The sequence below is a fragment of the Delphinus delphis genome, chromosome 4 (genome assembly GCF_949987515.2).
Source record: "Delphinus delphis chromosome 4, mDelDel1.2, whole genome shotgun sequence".
NCBI classification, from domain to species: domain Eukaryota; kingdom Metazoa; phylum Chordata; class Mammalia; order Artiodactyla; family Delphinidae; genus Delphinus; species Delphinus delphis.
Genome location: NC_082686.1, coordinates 83136457 through 83151875, shown reverse-complemented (window position 1 = coordinate 83151875; position 15419 = coordinate 83136457). Strand labels below are relative to the sequence as shown.

At 40.6% G+C, this 15419-nt stretch overlaps 1 pseudogene; it reads left to right on the top strand.

Moving 5' to 3' along the window:
- The first annotated feature begins 2646 nt into the window (after window positions 1-2646).
- Window positions 2647-6032, top strand: LOC132424423 (5-hydroxytryptamine receptor 3C-like; annotated as a pseudogene).
- The last annotated feature ends 9387 nt before the right edge of the window (window positions 6033-15419 follow it).

Here is a 15419-nt window from a genome sequence, read left to right as displayed (position 1 = left end):
GGTGGATGGACCTAGTGTCTGTCATACAGAGTGAAGTAAGTCAGAAAGAGAAAAACAAATACCATATGCTAACACATATATATGGGATCTAAAAAAAAAAGAAATGGTTCTGATGAACCTAGGGGCAGGACAGGAATAAGACGCACATGTAGAGAATGGACTTGAGGACACAGGGAGGGGGAAGGGTAAGCTGGGACGAAGTGAGAGAGTAGCACTGACATATATACTCTACAAGATGTAAAATAGACAGCTAGTGGGAAGCAGCTGTATAGCACAGGGAGATCAGCTTGGTGCTTTGTGACCACCTAGAGGGGTGGGTAGGGTGGGTGGGAGGGAGGTGCAAGAGGGAGGGGATATGGGGATATATGTATACATATAGCTGATTCACTTCGTTATACAGCAGAAACTAATACAACATTGTAAAGCAATTATACTCCAATAAAGACGTTTAAAAAAAAAAGATGATCAATAGATTGTGGGTGTTTGTGATTCTTGCAGTTAATGACAAAATTTATTTTGCCTTAAATTTATTATGTTCTAAATTATGATCAGAAAATACAAGGTCCAATTGCCATCTCTCTATTTACTTGGCTCTATTTCTTTTTTCTACATACTCCTATCCAATATCTGCATTGTAGGATTGTTGGGGAACTACATAAAATGAAGTATACAACGCCTGGCATACAGTAAAGTACTCAATATGTTAGTTACCACCTACAGCAGCAGCAGCAGGAGCAATAGCTCCTGAGATTTCCAGATCCCAGAGTTGAAACTCTGACTCCCCAGGTCGGAAGAAACCTGTGCCTTACTGCTTTATTTCTCCTGCCTCTATCACCTCCACTTCCTGGCAGCTATATCTACTTCTAAGTCCAATTGGGACTTAGGTCCCGTTTTTCAGCCAACTTTGATAAAAACAAGATATATGTCAACTATCTTCAGCCACTTTCAGCAGGGCTTGAAGTTAACCCTCCTTTCCTAGATCCAAGGTCTGGGAGCCTAGCCTACCTGTGGAACTCAAGTGTCCCTTGAAAGCCCTTCACTCTTGGCCAGTCCAAGAGTCCGGTGCCCCATGGGTATGTCCATGTGGACACAGTAGTACTTTGGTCCTACATGACATGATGGCCCAATCCTTTGGTCAAGTTTCCAAAGAAGGGAAGAAATGACTTACAGAGCTGGTGGGGCTGAAGGACTGCAGACATTTCAAACTTTAAACAAAAGATATTTCAGCCTTCTGTCCTATACTTTCCCACTTTGGGCTCCTAAGTCATTCCTGCCTACCTTAGCAGTTTCTATTTTGGGCTGTCATGATCGTCCACTCGAAACAAAGTTTCTTTTGTACTCTAGGTCTTACTCTTCACCCTTTCTGCAAGGAAAAAATTTCTAACTTTCTGGAAATGTAGCTAAGATACTTGATATAACAATGCCCCAATTCACTCATTTGGTCCGATTGTGTTTTTCTACAGAGATGTGACATAAGACATAACATTGACACAGGCCATTAATATTTATGCTAGCTGAGATGACTAGTTTATGATAATGTATAACACTATTGACAACATAAAGATGTTAAAAACAGATCTGCTCTCTGTTTTGTGACATCTAATTATCATGTAATCAGTGCATAGAGTAAAAAATTGTATGGAGAACATTAGTCTGGGGGAGAATGAATTAGGGAGGCAGAAAGACTGGAGAGAGGAAATCTAGCTGTGGAATGTTGGAAAAATATGAACAGTAGATAATGAAGCTATGAATCAAGATTTATAATTTGGTATTTGCAATTATTCTGAATGAATACATAACCAAATCACTACATATTGTCACCTTTCCAAATCTGAAGATTCCTTGGCCTTAGAAAAATAATAATTCATATTTCCCCAGCCCATGCTCTATTATTAAAGCGAGTTATTTTGTTATTGATCTCAGCACAGAGCTGCCAAACGGGATGCTTCTCCCTTAATCTTGGCCCAACCTTCTCCCTTCCTGGAGCCCAGAAAGCATACCTGGACAGGGGCAAAGCAGGACACTCTGCTGTGACCTCTCTGGCCACAGCCTCTCACCAGGGTGTGGTCACTTGTCATGAGCAGTATTCAAAACCAGGAACCAAGGGGTGGTCTGAGCTCCTTTAAGCCCCAGGGTTTAGGAGCTCCTGGTGAGTCCTCAGAGAAGAGTCCAGAAGAGGAGGATGGAAGGGGGGTGGCCTGCTAGGAGGGGAATCGTCTTGTGCTTCACTATCAGCCTCCTGCTTCAAGGTAAGATGGGGCAAGAACCGGGAAGACCAGAGTGTGGTTCTGAAGGATATCTAGGAACTTCCTTCTGGCACTCGAAGGACATTAGAATTAACATGTTAAATAGTTCTTCCATAATGTCAGTGTTTTGATTTCCTTTTGGTGACAAATAGAAAGACATTCCACTGCTCAGGACACACAGCCCTCCTCTCTCCCTGACTGCATAGAGATCTACCAAACTGTCCCATTACACCACCTCTCCAATTCTACGTTTTCATTGTCCTCCAGTGCCTCTTCCACCACACCCTCAACCTACCCTCCCTGTCTTTTTCCTTTGATATGGCATCTATGAAAAGAGTAGCCCTGAAGGAGTAAGTAAAATACTAAGAGAGGGTGGCAATCCATCTGAGGGATTGCCTCCATGAGGGAATATTTGTTCCCAGGCTGGGTACATACCTTAAATGTTATGGAAAGAGATGGAGATCACACAAAAGATCACACAAAAATGATACACACTGTATCAGCTGAGAACCTGTGGCTCCCAGACATCATCATCATGGAATTGTGCGTATCTGGGTGGGGGAAAGCCAGCATGAAGCCCATCTGCAAAGAACAGCTGAGGGTCAGTGCAGGGCATGGGGACACCAACAGATTCAGACTGGGGCACAGCCTCAGTTAGGTGACTCCCACAAAACACTATGAGCAGAAGAGATGAGAGAGTGACCTTAGAGAAAGAGCCCAAAAGGAGCACAGTAGGGGAAGACCTGGGATGGAAGGGAGTCAAAAGCTGATGAAGGCACCCACAGCACCCACCTCTCCCTGACTCTCACAAGCAGCGTGGATGTGGATCAGGGACCTCCAGGTCTCAACCGCCTATGTCAGCAGCGAAGGTCGAATACAGTAAGACAGGCCAATGAAGGTGACCAGCACCTGTAATCTGGACATCTTCCACTTTCCTTTTGACCAACAGAACTGCACGTTCACCTTCAGTTCCCTCCTCGACACAGGTGAGCGAGACACATTTTGGTAACCATTTAAGGTTCAAGGGGAAGATATTTAAATGATGTAGGTGTTACTTAGGAAGGTTTTACATTAGTGTTTCTCGACTCTGGCTACCCACTGAAGCTTTTTAAAAATACCAATAACTATGCATTACCTCAGAAATTCCAATTTAATTGTTCCAGGTGGGGCTCAGTTACTGTGATTTTTTATATCTCCCCAGGTGATGCTAATGTGCAGAGAGGGTTAAGAACTACTGCTTTAATTCCTCAATAAAGTAAATAAATTAAATAAATAAATAAATAAATACTACTACTTTAGATCTTAGATGGCCCTTGCACCAAAGAGGCCCACCTGACCCTGAGTTGCTGCACATCTATAATTTTTAGCTCAAACCTTTTAACATTAATAGCTAACACACTTAAACTGATAATTAACGTAACCGAATGCCACCAGGTATCCTGTGGCAGAACTGGACAAATTAATCATTATAATAGGCATGTGTGTAATTATAAAAATATTGAGCTGTTCAAGACTGAGTCCACTAAAACAACATCATAGAACTGGGGAATTGAGAAGAAAAACAGGAAAGTTCTTGACTCATGTTTGAGTCATATCTAATCTTCCCATAACTTTGACTTCAACAACAACAAATAAACTCCCAATGCTGCAGCCCACACATATATGAATTGCTGGTCCTGTGACCCATCTGAGACAACCTGGATGCCCTGCTTTAAAGGACAGAGAAGAGAATTTGTTGAAGAAGCTCAGTGAAGGAGGAATTGAATCTTGTGTACAGGAGACTTGAGGAGACTTCTGGACTGAGCGGCCCCGGCCTCCCTTGCAGTGGACAGCATGCTCCTGGGCATGGATAAGGAATTGTGGGTGATAACAGACACGTCTCGTAACGTCATTCTGACCCAGGGGAGTGGTAGCTCCTGAACATCGACAAGGCCACCCCAGAGACGCTGGTGGACAGCAACCTATATGACCAGATCATGTTCTTTGTAAGTCCAGGGGCCCCTGTTTGACTTCCGAGCCCAGTTGCTCTGTGATTTTCCTCTTGATCTAAGGCCCTTTGGGATGTAAAAATAGTTCCAGGGGGTTAAGCCCCTGCTCCTCACTCTACCCCCTACCATAACTGCCCTCAAGAAGGATCCCCAAGGCCTCTGCCCTGCAGAGAGGAAGAGCAGCTGGGCTGTTGTAAGAATGGGCAGTCCTGTCCAATGCTCCAAAGTGCCCCACTTGCCCCTGAAAGTCTACAGTTGTGTTCCCAGCAGGTGGAACATAAGGGAAAATTAGACAACAAAATTGGGGGCACTTTAGAAGAGGTCACAATTAAATGCATCTGTTACCCAACGAGGTCATCCCATGGCCAGCCTAACTGGACATCAGCAAGGATTGGATAATCAAATATAGAGTTGAGGGACTTCCCTGGTGGTGCAGGGGTTAAGAATCCGCCTGCCAATGCAGGGGACACGGGTTCGAGCCCTAATCTGGGAAGATCCCACATGCCGCGGAGCAACTAAGCCAGTGCGCCACAACTACTGAGCCTGTGCTCTAGAGCCCATAAGCCGTAACTACTAAGCCTGTGTGCCACAACTACTGAGCCTGCGTTCCACAACTACTGAAGCCCGCACGCCTAGAGCCCGTGGTCCACAACAAGAGAAGCCACTGAAATGAGAAGCCCGTGCACCACAACGAAAACCCAACACAGCCAAAAATAAATAAATAAAATAAATTTTAAAAATATATATATATAGAGAGAGAGAGAGAGAGTTGAGTCCTCTGGCATCGGTTATTTGCCACATCCTCCACACTCCTCCCCACCAGGTGGCCATCAGGCGCAGGCCCAGCCTCTACGTCATAAGCCTCCTGGTGCCCAGGAGCTTTCTGATAGCCATCGACACCCTCAGCTTCTTCCTGCCGGCAGAAAGTGAGAACCGCGCCCCATTCAAGATGACACTCCTGCTGGGCTACAACGTCTTCCTGCTCATGACGTTGAATGACTTACTCCCTGCCAGTGGCACCCCACCCCCCCATCAGTATGGTCCCTCCCACTTTCCGGGGAAGCAAAGGCAGCAGGGGACATGCTGGGAGGCAGGTAGCAGGAGAACCGCTGCCTCTCCACTTAAGGAGGGAATGGATTCTGAGGAAAGATTGGATTTGGGGAAAAAAATCTTTTTTAGTGAGGAATCTGCCCAGATTTATTTATAGTTTGCTTTGCCTTCAGGTGTCTATTTTGCCCTGTGTCTGTCACTGATGGTGGTCCACCTGCTGGAGACCATCTTCATCACCTACCTGCTGCACCTGGCCACCACCCAGCCCCCACCCAGGCCTCGCTGGCTCCGTTCCCTGCTTCTACACTGCACCAGCACAAGGAAATGCTGCCCCGCTGCACCCCAGAAGGGAACACGGGCCTGGGCCTCAGCCCTGCCCACCTGCCTGGTGAGGGAAATCAGCACGGCCCACGCGTCCTCTCCCATCACCTCCCCTTCTCTGCTCCCGCCTCCTTCCTGCCCCCACAGCCCCCCAGCTGACCTTGGCAGCCCACAGCTGAGTCTCTGTCTCTCCCTAGGTGTGAAGGAGCCCGTGGAGTTGGTGGGGAAGGCGCCAGGTCCCAGGGAGGCAGAGCTAAATGGGTGCCCTGGGTCAGTGAGGGCCCAGCAGGAGGACGAGGCTCAGAAGCAGCACTCAGTCAGCCTGTGGATGCAGTTCAGCCACATGATGGACACCCTGCTCTTCAGCCTCTACCTGCTCTTCCTGGCCCCCTCCATCGTCACGGTCATCATCCTCTGGAACACCTAGGCAGACATCCACACCCACCTCTCCCTGCAAACCACAGCTTGAAGTTTCTCTTGGTCTTAGGGCCAGCCAGACACAGGCCCTTTCCTAATCTTAAACACCCCCAGTGACTACCATGTCCCCTCTATATTCCCAAAACTCCAACAGGGCCCTACCGAGCAGGTTTAGAACAGCCCTAGACAATCTCCTGACTTTTCATATGCACAGTCCTCAATCCTGCACACTTTCAGTGTTTCTTAGCCACACCTAACCTCTGACTCTCTTACCACTGAAGATCGGGGTCAGTGGAGTCTCTCCCTGATTGACTGTCCCAATAAACAACTTTCCAGGGCTTCCCTGGTGGCGCAGTGGTTAAGAATCCGCCTGCCAACGCAGGGGACACGGGTTCAAGCCCTGGTCCGGGAAGATCTCACATGCCGTGGAGCAAATAAGCCTATGCACCATAACTATGAGCCTGTGCTCTACAGCCCGCAAGCCACAACTACTGAGCCTGTGTTCCACAACTACTGAAGCCCGCACGCCTAGAGCCCGTGCTCCACAACAAGAGAAGCCACCACAATGAGAAGCCCTCACACAGCAACAAAGAGTAGCCTCCGCTTGCTTCAAGTAGAGAAAGCCCAGGCACAGCAACGAAGACCAAATACAGCCAAAAATAAATTAATTAAATAAATTAAAGAAGACAAAAACAAAAATGACTTTCCAGGAAGCACTGGCTCCTCAGTACGTTTATTATAGCTCCACAAACACTGAGGTAAAGAGTTCTCTCGCAGAAGCTTTGATACTTCACCCTAAACAGGTGTAATCTGATTTGATTTTAAGTCTCTCAGGCACTTTCAGAGATTCAAAGGAATGAAAAGGTCAATCTCATTTCCAAGAAATTACTATAAAATACTGACAATTGCAAAATGTCCCTTTCATCAACCACTTCCATTTCATTTTCTTTTGTGTCATTTTTTTACTCTGACAGTTCTTCTGATTTCACAAAATCAAATAGAGAGGGCTTTCTGAATATACATGCCTGGAGGAGGGCCAGGAAGACTAGTTAAGGGCCTCAATTAAAGGATTCAGGTTACATAGTTGTACAGCCACACAATGGAATGCTTTGTAGCCATTTAAAGTGAGAATACAGATCTCTGTTAAAACCATGGAAACAGGTCCATGATATATAAAGCGGAGAAAGCAAGTTACAAAACACTATGTATACATAATTTCTCTTTTAAAAAATAGAGTGCTAGATAGAAATGCAGAGAAAAAGGTATGGGTGGCTAGACACCAAAAAAAAAATAGAGCAAATTTTGCCCTGCATAATAGGATTATGAGTGATTGCTATCTTCTTTTATATCCTTGTCTGTGTTTTCAATGAGCATGTATTATTTTTACAAAAAAAAAACCCAAAAAACCAACAACAACCTATTTTTTAAAAAAGAGTTCCGTATTAACAGTACTTCACACCGCCACCAGCAGATATCCTGTGGAGGACTCTTAACAGCTAGCTGGGAGCAAGGACCCGAGGAGAGAGAGAAATTGAAAGGGAAATGAAAGAATATGAAGGATGAATATCTGGATTATGTTTTAATTATATTCAGTTAGATGAACAGATTTCAGGGATTTATTTATATTTCTGCCTCCACTTGGAGAGTGTGCCTTCCTAAAGGTCAGGTATAATGTCTCATCCATTTTTACAGTTCAGTATATGGTACCATGATCATGATGCCTGACACATCATAAGTGCTTAATAGACTTGTTGAACTATTAAATGCATGAACGAACACCAGCCAACCAAGAATCAGTGTCTATTAGCTCTAGGTGTAATCCCTTTATCCCATCTTGGCATTCCATCTTTCATGTATTATTTAAGCCAGTCTGAGACATTTAGTCACCCAAAGTAGTTTCTTATTTCAGTATTCAATAATTCTTAAGCAATATCTTGAATCTTTAACTCAGCCTTTTAACATATTAAGTGCAACACACAGCTGGCATGCCGAAACCTTACATAATAAAGAAGGTTTTTCTTCCTTCACATAACTTTTTAAATTAAACTTTGTATTGCAATACAACATACATACAGAAAAGTGTATGCATCTATGTGTACCACTCAATGAATTTTTAAAATTGATCACACCTGCATAACCACCACCCAGGTGAAGAAATAGAACAACTTTAGGAAAAACACTCCTTGGGGCCCCTCCCAATCATTACTCCCATTTATTCTCTCTGAAGATAATCACTAACCTGACTTCTAGACTCGTTTAGCGTGTTTTAGGATTTTAGATTAACGGAATTACAGTATGTATTCTTTTATGTCTGGCTTTTTTTCCTCAATATTATGTTTGTGAAATTTAGCTATGTTGTGTGAATAGCGATAGTTTGTTCATATTCATTGCTGTATAGGTTTTCATTTAACTACTTTTAGGTTAGTAATTGTAGTCTTATTTAGGAGTTAACAGACTCAAACTTACATTAGTTAAAATCACTGCTCACTTATTGATATTAAAAGAACATTGGGGGACCTCCCTGGCAGTCCAGTGGTTAAGACTCCATGCTTCCAATGCAGGGGTGTGGGTTCTATCCCTGGTCAGGGAACTAAGATCTCATATGCTGCAGGGCACAGCCAAAAGAAAAGTTTAAAAAATAATAAAATAAAAACTAACAGAGAACCTCAGACCCCAGGGAATATTCATCAGAGTGAGGTCTCACGGAGTTCGTCATATCAGCACCAAGATCCAGCTCTACCCAATAGCCTAAAAACTCCAGTGTTGGAAGCCTCAGGCCAAACAACAAGTAAGACAGGAACACAATCCCACTCATAAAAGAAAAAAACTGAGACGGCAAAAAAATATGTCACAGATGAAGCAGCAAGGTAAAAACCTACAAGACCAAATAAATGAAGAGGAAATAGGCAATCTACCTGAAAAAGAATTCAGAGTAATGATAGTAAAGATGACCCAGAATCTCAGAAATAGAATGGAGGCAGACTGAGAAAATACAAGAAATGTTCAACAGAGATCTAGAAGAACTAAAGAACAAACAGACAGAGATGAACAACACAATATTGAAATGAAAAATACACTCAAAGGAATCAATAAGAGAATAACTGAGGCAGAAGAACGAATAGGTGAGCTGGAAGACAAAATGGTGGAAATACCTGCCGAGAAGCAGAATAAAGAAAAAAGAATGACAAGAATTGAAGACAATATCAGAGACATCTGGGACAACACTAAATGCACCAACATTCAAATTATAGGGGTCCCAGAAGACGAAGAGAAAAAGAAAGGGTCTGAGAAAATATTTGAAGAGATTATAGTTGAAAATTTCCATAACATGGGAAAGGAAATAGTCAATAGTCAATCTACCCAGCAAGGATCTCATTCAGATTCAATGGAGAAGTCAAAAGCTTTTCAGACAAGCAAAAGCTAAGAGAATTCAGCACCACCAAACCAGGGTTACAACAAATGCTAAAGAAACTTCTCTAGGCGGGAAACACAAGAGAAGAAAAAGACCCACAAAAACAAACCCAAAACAATTAAGAAAATGGTAATAGAAACATACATATCAATAATAACCTTGAATGTAAATGGATTAAATGCCTCAACCAAAAGACACAGACTGGCTGAATGGATACAAAAACAAGACCCATATATATGCTATCTACAAGAGACACACTTCAGGCCTAGGGACACATACAGACGGAAAGTGAAGGGATGGAAAAAGGTATTCCATGCAAATGGAAATCAAAAGAAAGCTGGAGTAGCAATACTTGTATCAGATAAAATAGACTTTAAAATAAAGACTGTTACAAGAGATAAGGAGGGACACTACAAAATGATCAAAGAATCAATCCAAGAAGAAGATATAATAATTATAAATGTTTATACACCCAACATAGGAGCACATCAATACATCAGGCAAATGCTAACAACCATGAAAGAAGAAATTGACAGTAACACAATAATAGTAGGGAACTTTAACACCCCAAATACACCAATGGACAGATCATCCAAATAGGAAATAAATAAGGAAACACAAGCTTTAAATGACATAAGAGACCAGATAGATCTAATTGATATTTATAGAACATTTCACCCCAAAGTGGCAGAATACACTTTCTTCTCAAGTGCACATGGAACATTCTACAGGATAGATCACATCTTGGGTCACAAATCAAGCCTTGGAAAATTTAAGAAAATTGAAATCATATCCAGCATCTTTTCTGACCACAACACTCTGAGATTGAAAGTCAATTACAGGAAAAAAACTGTAAAACACACAAATACGTGGAGGCTAAACAGTGTGCTACTAAATAGCCAAGAGATCACCAAAGAAATCAAAGAAGAAATAAAAAATACATAGAAACAAATGACAATGAAAACATGAGAACCCAACCTATGGAATGCAGCAAAAGCAGTTCTAAGAGGGAAGTTTATAGCAACTCAACCTCACCTCAAGAAACAAGAAAAATCTCAAATAAACAATCTAACTGTAAACATAAAACAGCTAGAGAAAGAAGAACAAAGAAAACCCAAAGTCAGTAGAAGAAAAGAAATCATAAAGATCAGAGCAGAAATAAGTGAAATAGAAAGGAAGAAAACAATAGCAAAGATCAATAAAACTAAAAGCTGGTTATTTAGGAAGATAAACAAAATTGATAAACCCTTAGCCAGACTCATCAAGAAAAAAATGGAGAGGACTCAAATCAATAAAATTAGAAATGGAAAAGAAGAAATCACAACTGACACTGCAGAAATACAAAGGATTATAAGAGACTACTACAAAAACTATATGCCAATAAAATGGATAACCATGAAGAAATGGACAAATTCTTGGAAACGTACAATTTTCCAAGACTGAAACAGGAAGAGTTAGAAAATATAAACAGACCTATCACAAGTAATGAAATTGAAACCATAATTAAAAATCTTCCAACAAACAAAAGCCCAGGACCAGATGGCTTCACAGGCGAAATTCTATCAAACATTTAGAGAAGAGCTAATACCTATCCAGCTCAAACTCTTCCAAAATATTGCAGAGGGAGAAACACTCCCAAATTCATTCTATGAAGCCACCATCACCCTGATACCAAAACCAGAAAAAGATACCACAAAAAAAGAAAATTATAGACCAGCATCACTGACGAACATAGATGCAAAAATCCTGAGCAAAATACTAGCAAACAGAATCTAACAGCACATTAAAAGGATCATACACCATGAACAAGTGGGGATTTATCCCAGGGATGCAAGGATTCTTCAATATATGCAAAACAATCAATGTGATACACCACATTAACAAATTAAGAAACCATATGATCATCTCAGTATATGCAGAAAAAGCTTTTGACAAAATTCAACACTAATTTATTATAAAAACTCTCCAGAAAAATGGGCATAGAGGGAACCTACCTCAACATAATAAAGGCCATATATGACAAACCCACAGCAAGCATCATACTCAATGGTGAAAAACTGAAAGCTTTTCCACTAAGATCAAGAACAAGACAAGGATGTCCACTCTCACCACTCTTATTCAACATAGTTTTGAAGTCCTAGCCACAGCAATTAGAGAAGAAAAAGAAATAAAAGGAATAAAAATTGGAAAAGAAGAAGTAAAACTGTCACTTTTTGCTGATGACATGATACTATACATAGAAAATCCTAAACATGCCACCAGAAAACTACTAGAACTAATCAATGAATTTGGTAAGGTTGCAGGATACAAAATTAATGCAAAGAAATCTCTGGCATTTGTATACACTAGCAATGAAAAATCAGAAAGAGAAATTAAGGAAACACTCCCATTTATGATTTCAACAAAAAGAATAAAATACCTAGGAATAAACTTGCCTAAGGAGGAGAAAGACTTGCACTCAGAAAACTATAAAACACTGATGAAAAAAATCAAAGATGACATAAACAGATAGAGAAATATACTATGTTCTTGGATTGGAAGAATCAATACTGTGAAAATGACTATACTACCCAAAGCAATCTACAGATTCAATACAATCCCTATCAAACTACCAATGGCATTCTTCACAGAATTAGAACAACAAATCTTAAAATTAGTATGGAGACACAAAAGACCCCGAATAGCCAAAGCAATCTTGAGAAAGAAAAATGGAGTTGGAGGAATCACGCTCCCCGATTTCAAACTATACCACAAAGCTACAGTAATCAAGACAGTATGGTACTGGCACAAAAACAGAAATATAGATCAATGGTACAGGATAGAATGCCCAGAGATAAACCCACGCATATATGGGCACCTAATTTATGACATAGGAGGCAAGAATATACAATGGAGAAAAGACAGCCTCTTCAATAAGTGGTGCTGGGAAAACTGGACAGCTACATGTAAAAGAATGAAATTAGAAAACTACTTAACACCATACACAAAAATAAACTCCAAATTGATTAAAGACTTAAATGTAAGACCAGACACCATAAAACTCTTAGAGGAAAACATAGGAAAAGCACTCTTTGACATAAACCACAGCAAGATCTTTTTTGACTCACCTCCTAGAGTAATGGAAATAAAAATAAACAAATGGGACTTAATTAAACTTAAAAGCTTTTGCACAGCAAAGGAAACCATAAAGAAGACAAAAAGACAACTCTCAGAATGGGAGAAAATATTTGCAAATGAAACAACAGACAAAGGATTAATCTCCAAAATATACAAACAGCTCATGGAGCTCAATATCAAAAAAACAAACAATCCAGTTTAAAAAAATGGGTGGAAGACCTAAATAGACATTTCACCAAGGAAGACATACTGATGGCCAAGAGGCACATGAAAAGATGCTCAACATCACTAACCATTAGAGTAATGCAAATCAAAACTACAATGAGATATCACCTCATGCTGGTCAGAATGGCCATTATCAAAAATCTAGAAACCATAAATGCTGGAAAGGGAACCCTCTTGCACTGTTGGTGGGAATGTAAATTGATACAACCACTGTGGAAAATATGGAGGTTCCTTAAAAAATTAAAAATAGAACTACCATATGACCCAGCAATCCCACTACTGGGCATATACCAAAAAGAGACATGTACCACAATGTTCATTGCAACACTATTTACAATATCCAAGACATGGAATCAACCTAAATGTCCATCGACAGATGAATGGATAAAGAAGATGTGGCACATATATACAGTGCAATATTACTCAGCCATAAAAAGAAACGATATTGAGCTATTTGTTGTGAGGTGGATGGACCTAGGGTCTGTCATACAGAGTGAAGTAAGTCAGAAAGAGAAAAACAAATACCGTATGCTAACGCATACATATGGAATCTAAAAAAAATGGTACTGATGAACCTAGTTGCAGGGCAGGAATAAAGAAGTAGACATAGAGAATGGACTTGAATACTTGGGGTGGGAGGGGGATGCTGGGGCGAAGTGAGAGTAGCATCAACGTATATATACTACCGAATGTAAAATAGTTGGCTGGTGGGAAGAAGCAGCATAGCACAGGGAGATCGGGCTCGGTGCTTTGCGATGACCTAGAGGGGTGGGATAGGGAGAATGGGAGGGAGGCTCAAGAGGGAGGGGATATGGGGACATGTTTATGCATATGGCTGATTTGCTTTGTTGTGCAACAGAAACTAACACAGTACTGTGTAGCAATTATACTCCAATAAAGATCTATTAAAAAAAAAAAGGCAAACTGGAACGGTTCATCAACATCAGACAAAATTTTCATTAAGACAAAAATAATTATTCAGAATAAAGAGAATCTCAACATAACGATAAAATGTTTAATCACTTGGAGAATATAAACATTATAAAGTTGAATGCATCTAATAAAATAGCCTCAAATATATATAAAGCAAAAATAGAAAGAATTAAAAAGATAAAGTGACAGTTCTGTAATTATAATAGATTTCAACACATCTCAAGTTGATAACACATTATTGAAAAAATAATATACTTTAACCACACAGTTAAATTAGATTTAATGAGAATATATAGAACTCTACAGTTAACAATTGGAAAATACATTCTTTGCAAGCACATTTGGAATATTTACAAAAATTAACTATATATAGACTATAAAGCATGTCTCAAAATTTAGTAGCAGTCAGACTGTATTCTCTGAAATTATTATTATTATTAACACTTAAATAGTACTAATTATGTACCAGCACTGTTCTAAGCATTTTATAATTATGACCTTATTTAATCCTTATAACAACATGATGAGATAAGAGCTATTACTATCATCCATTTTATAGATGAAGAAACTGAGGCAAAGAGGTGAAGTAACTTAAGTAACTTACACACAAGATCACACAGCTTGTAAATGGTGGACCTGGGATTCACACTGAGGGAGTCCAGCTTTAAAGTTCATGCTCTTAACCACTTTTCTATGCTGCCTCTTTAGTCACAAGCTAGAAACAAAAAACTTTTCCACATTTGTAGACGAAAATGTATGTTTCTAAATAACTCATAGATCAAAAAAATAATTGATTTTTTTAATCCCTTAGAATTGAAACTAGTACATAACAACACTTGAGGGAGATAAATATTTCAAAGGAAATGTGCAACTTTAAATAAATATATAGGGATTTCCCTGGTGGCGAAGTGGTTAAGAATCCGCCTGCCAATGCAGGGGACACAGGTTCGAGCCCTGGTCCGGGAAGATCCCATATGCCGCAGAGCAACTAAGCCCGTGCACCGCAACTACTGAGCCTGTGCTCTAGAGCCCGTGAGCCACAACTACTGAGCCCGTGCACCACAACTACTGAAGCCCACGTGCCTAGAGCCCGTGCTCCACAGCAAGAGAAGCCACCGAAATGAGAAGCCTGCACACCACAACGAGGAGTAGCCCCCGCTCGCCGCAACTAGAGAAAGCCTGCACGCAGCAATGAAGACCCAACACAGCCTAAAATAAATAAATAAATTTATAAATAAATATAAATGAAAAGAAGAAAGGATGCCACAATTCTCGGAAATGTGAAAGTAATGTGTAGTAACAGATCAGTGGTTACCTGGGGTCAGAATGGAGTGGGGAAGGGCAGGAGGGAGTGGTTGCAAAGGTTATAACCACTCTTTGGTTGTGATGATGGTTTCACAGGTGCATATATATATGTCAAAACTCGTCAAAGTGGAGTCTTTGAACAGTTTATTTTATGCCAATTATACCTCAATAAAACAATTTTATAAATGTGCCCATAGGGAAAAAAACTTAAACGTTATATGAGGGTGTAAAGTGAAAAGTCCTTCTGCATTCCCCACCTGCCACTACTAATGTCTTTGAAGTCTTCCATGAGAACTTTCCCAAGCATATCCATCTATCTCCCTTTCCTCCAAGGAGGTAATAACTCTTCTAAATTTTGTATTTATTATTCTCTTACTTTTTGGTTTAGTTTTACTGCATAAGCAT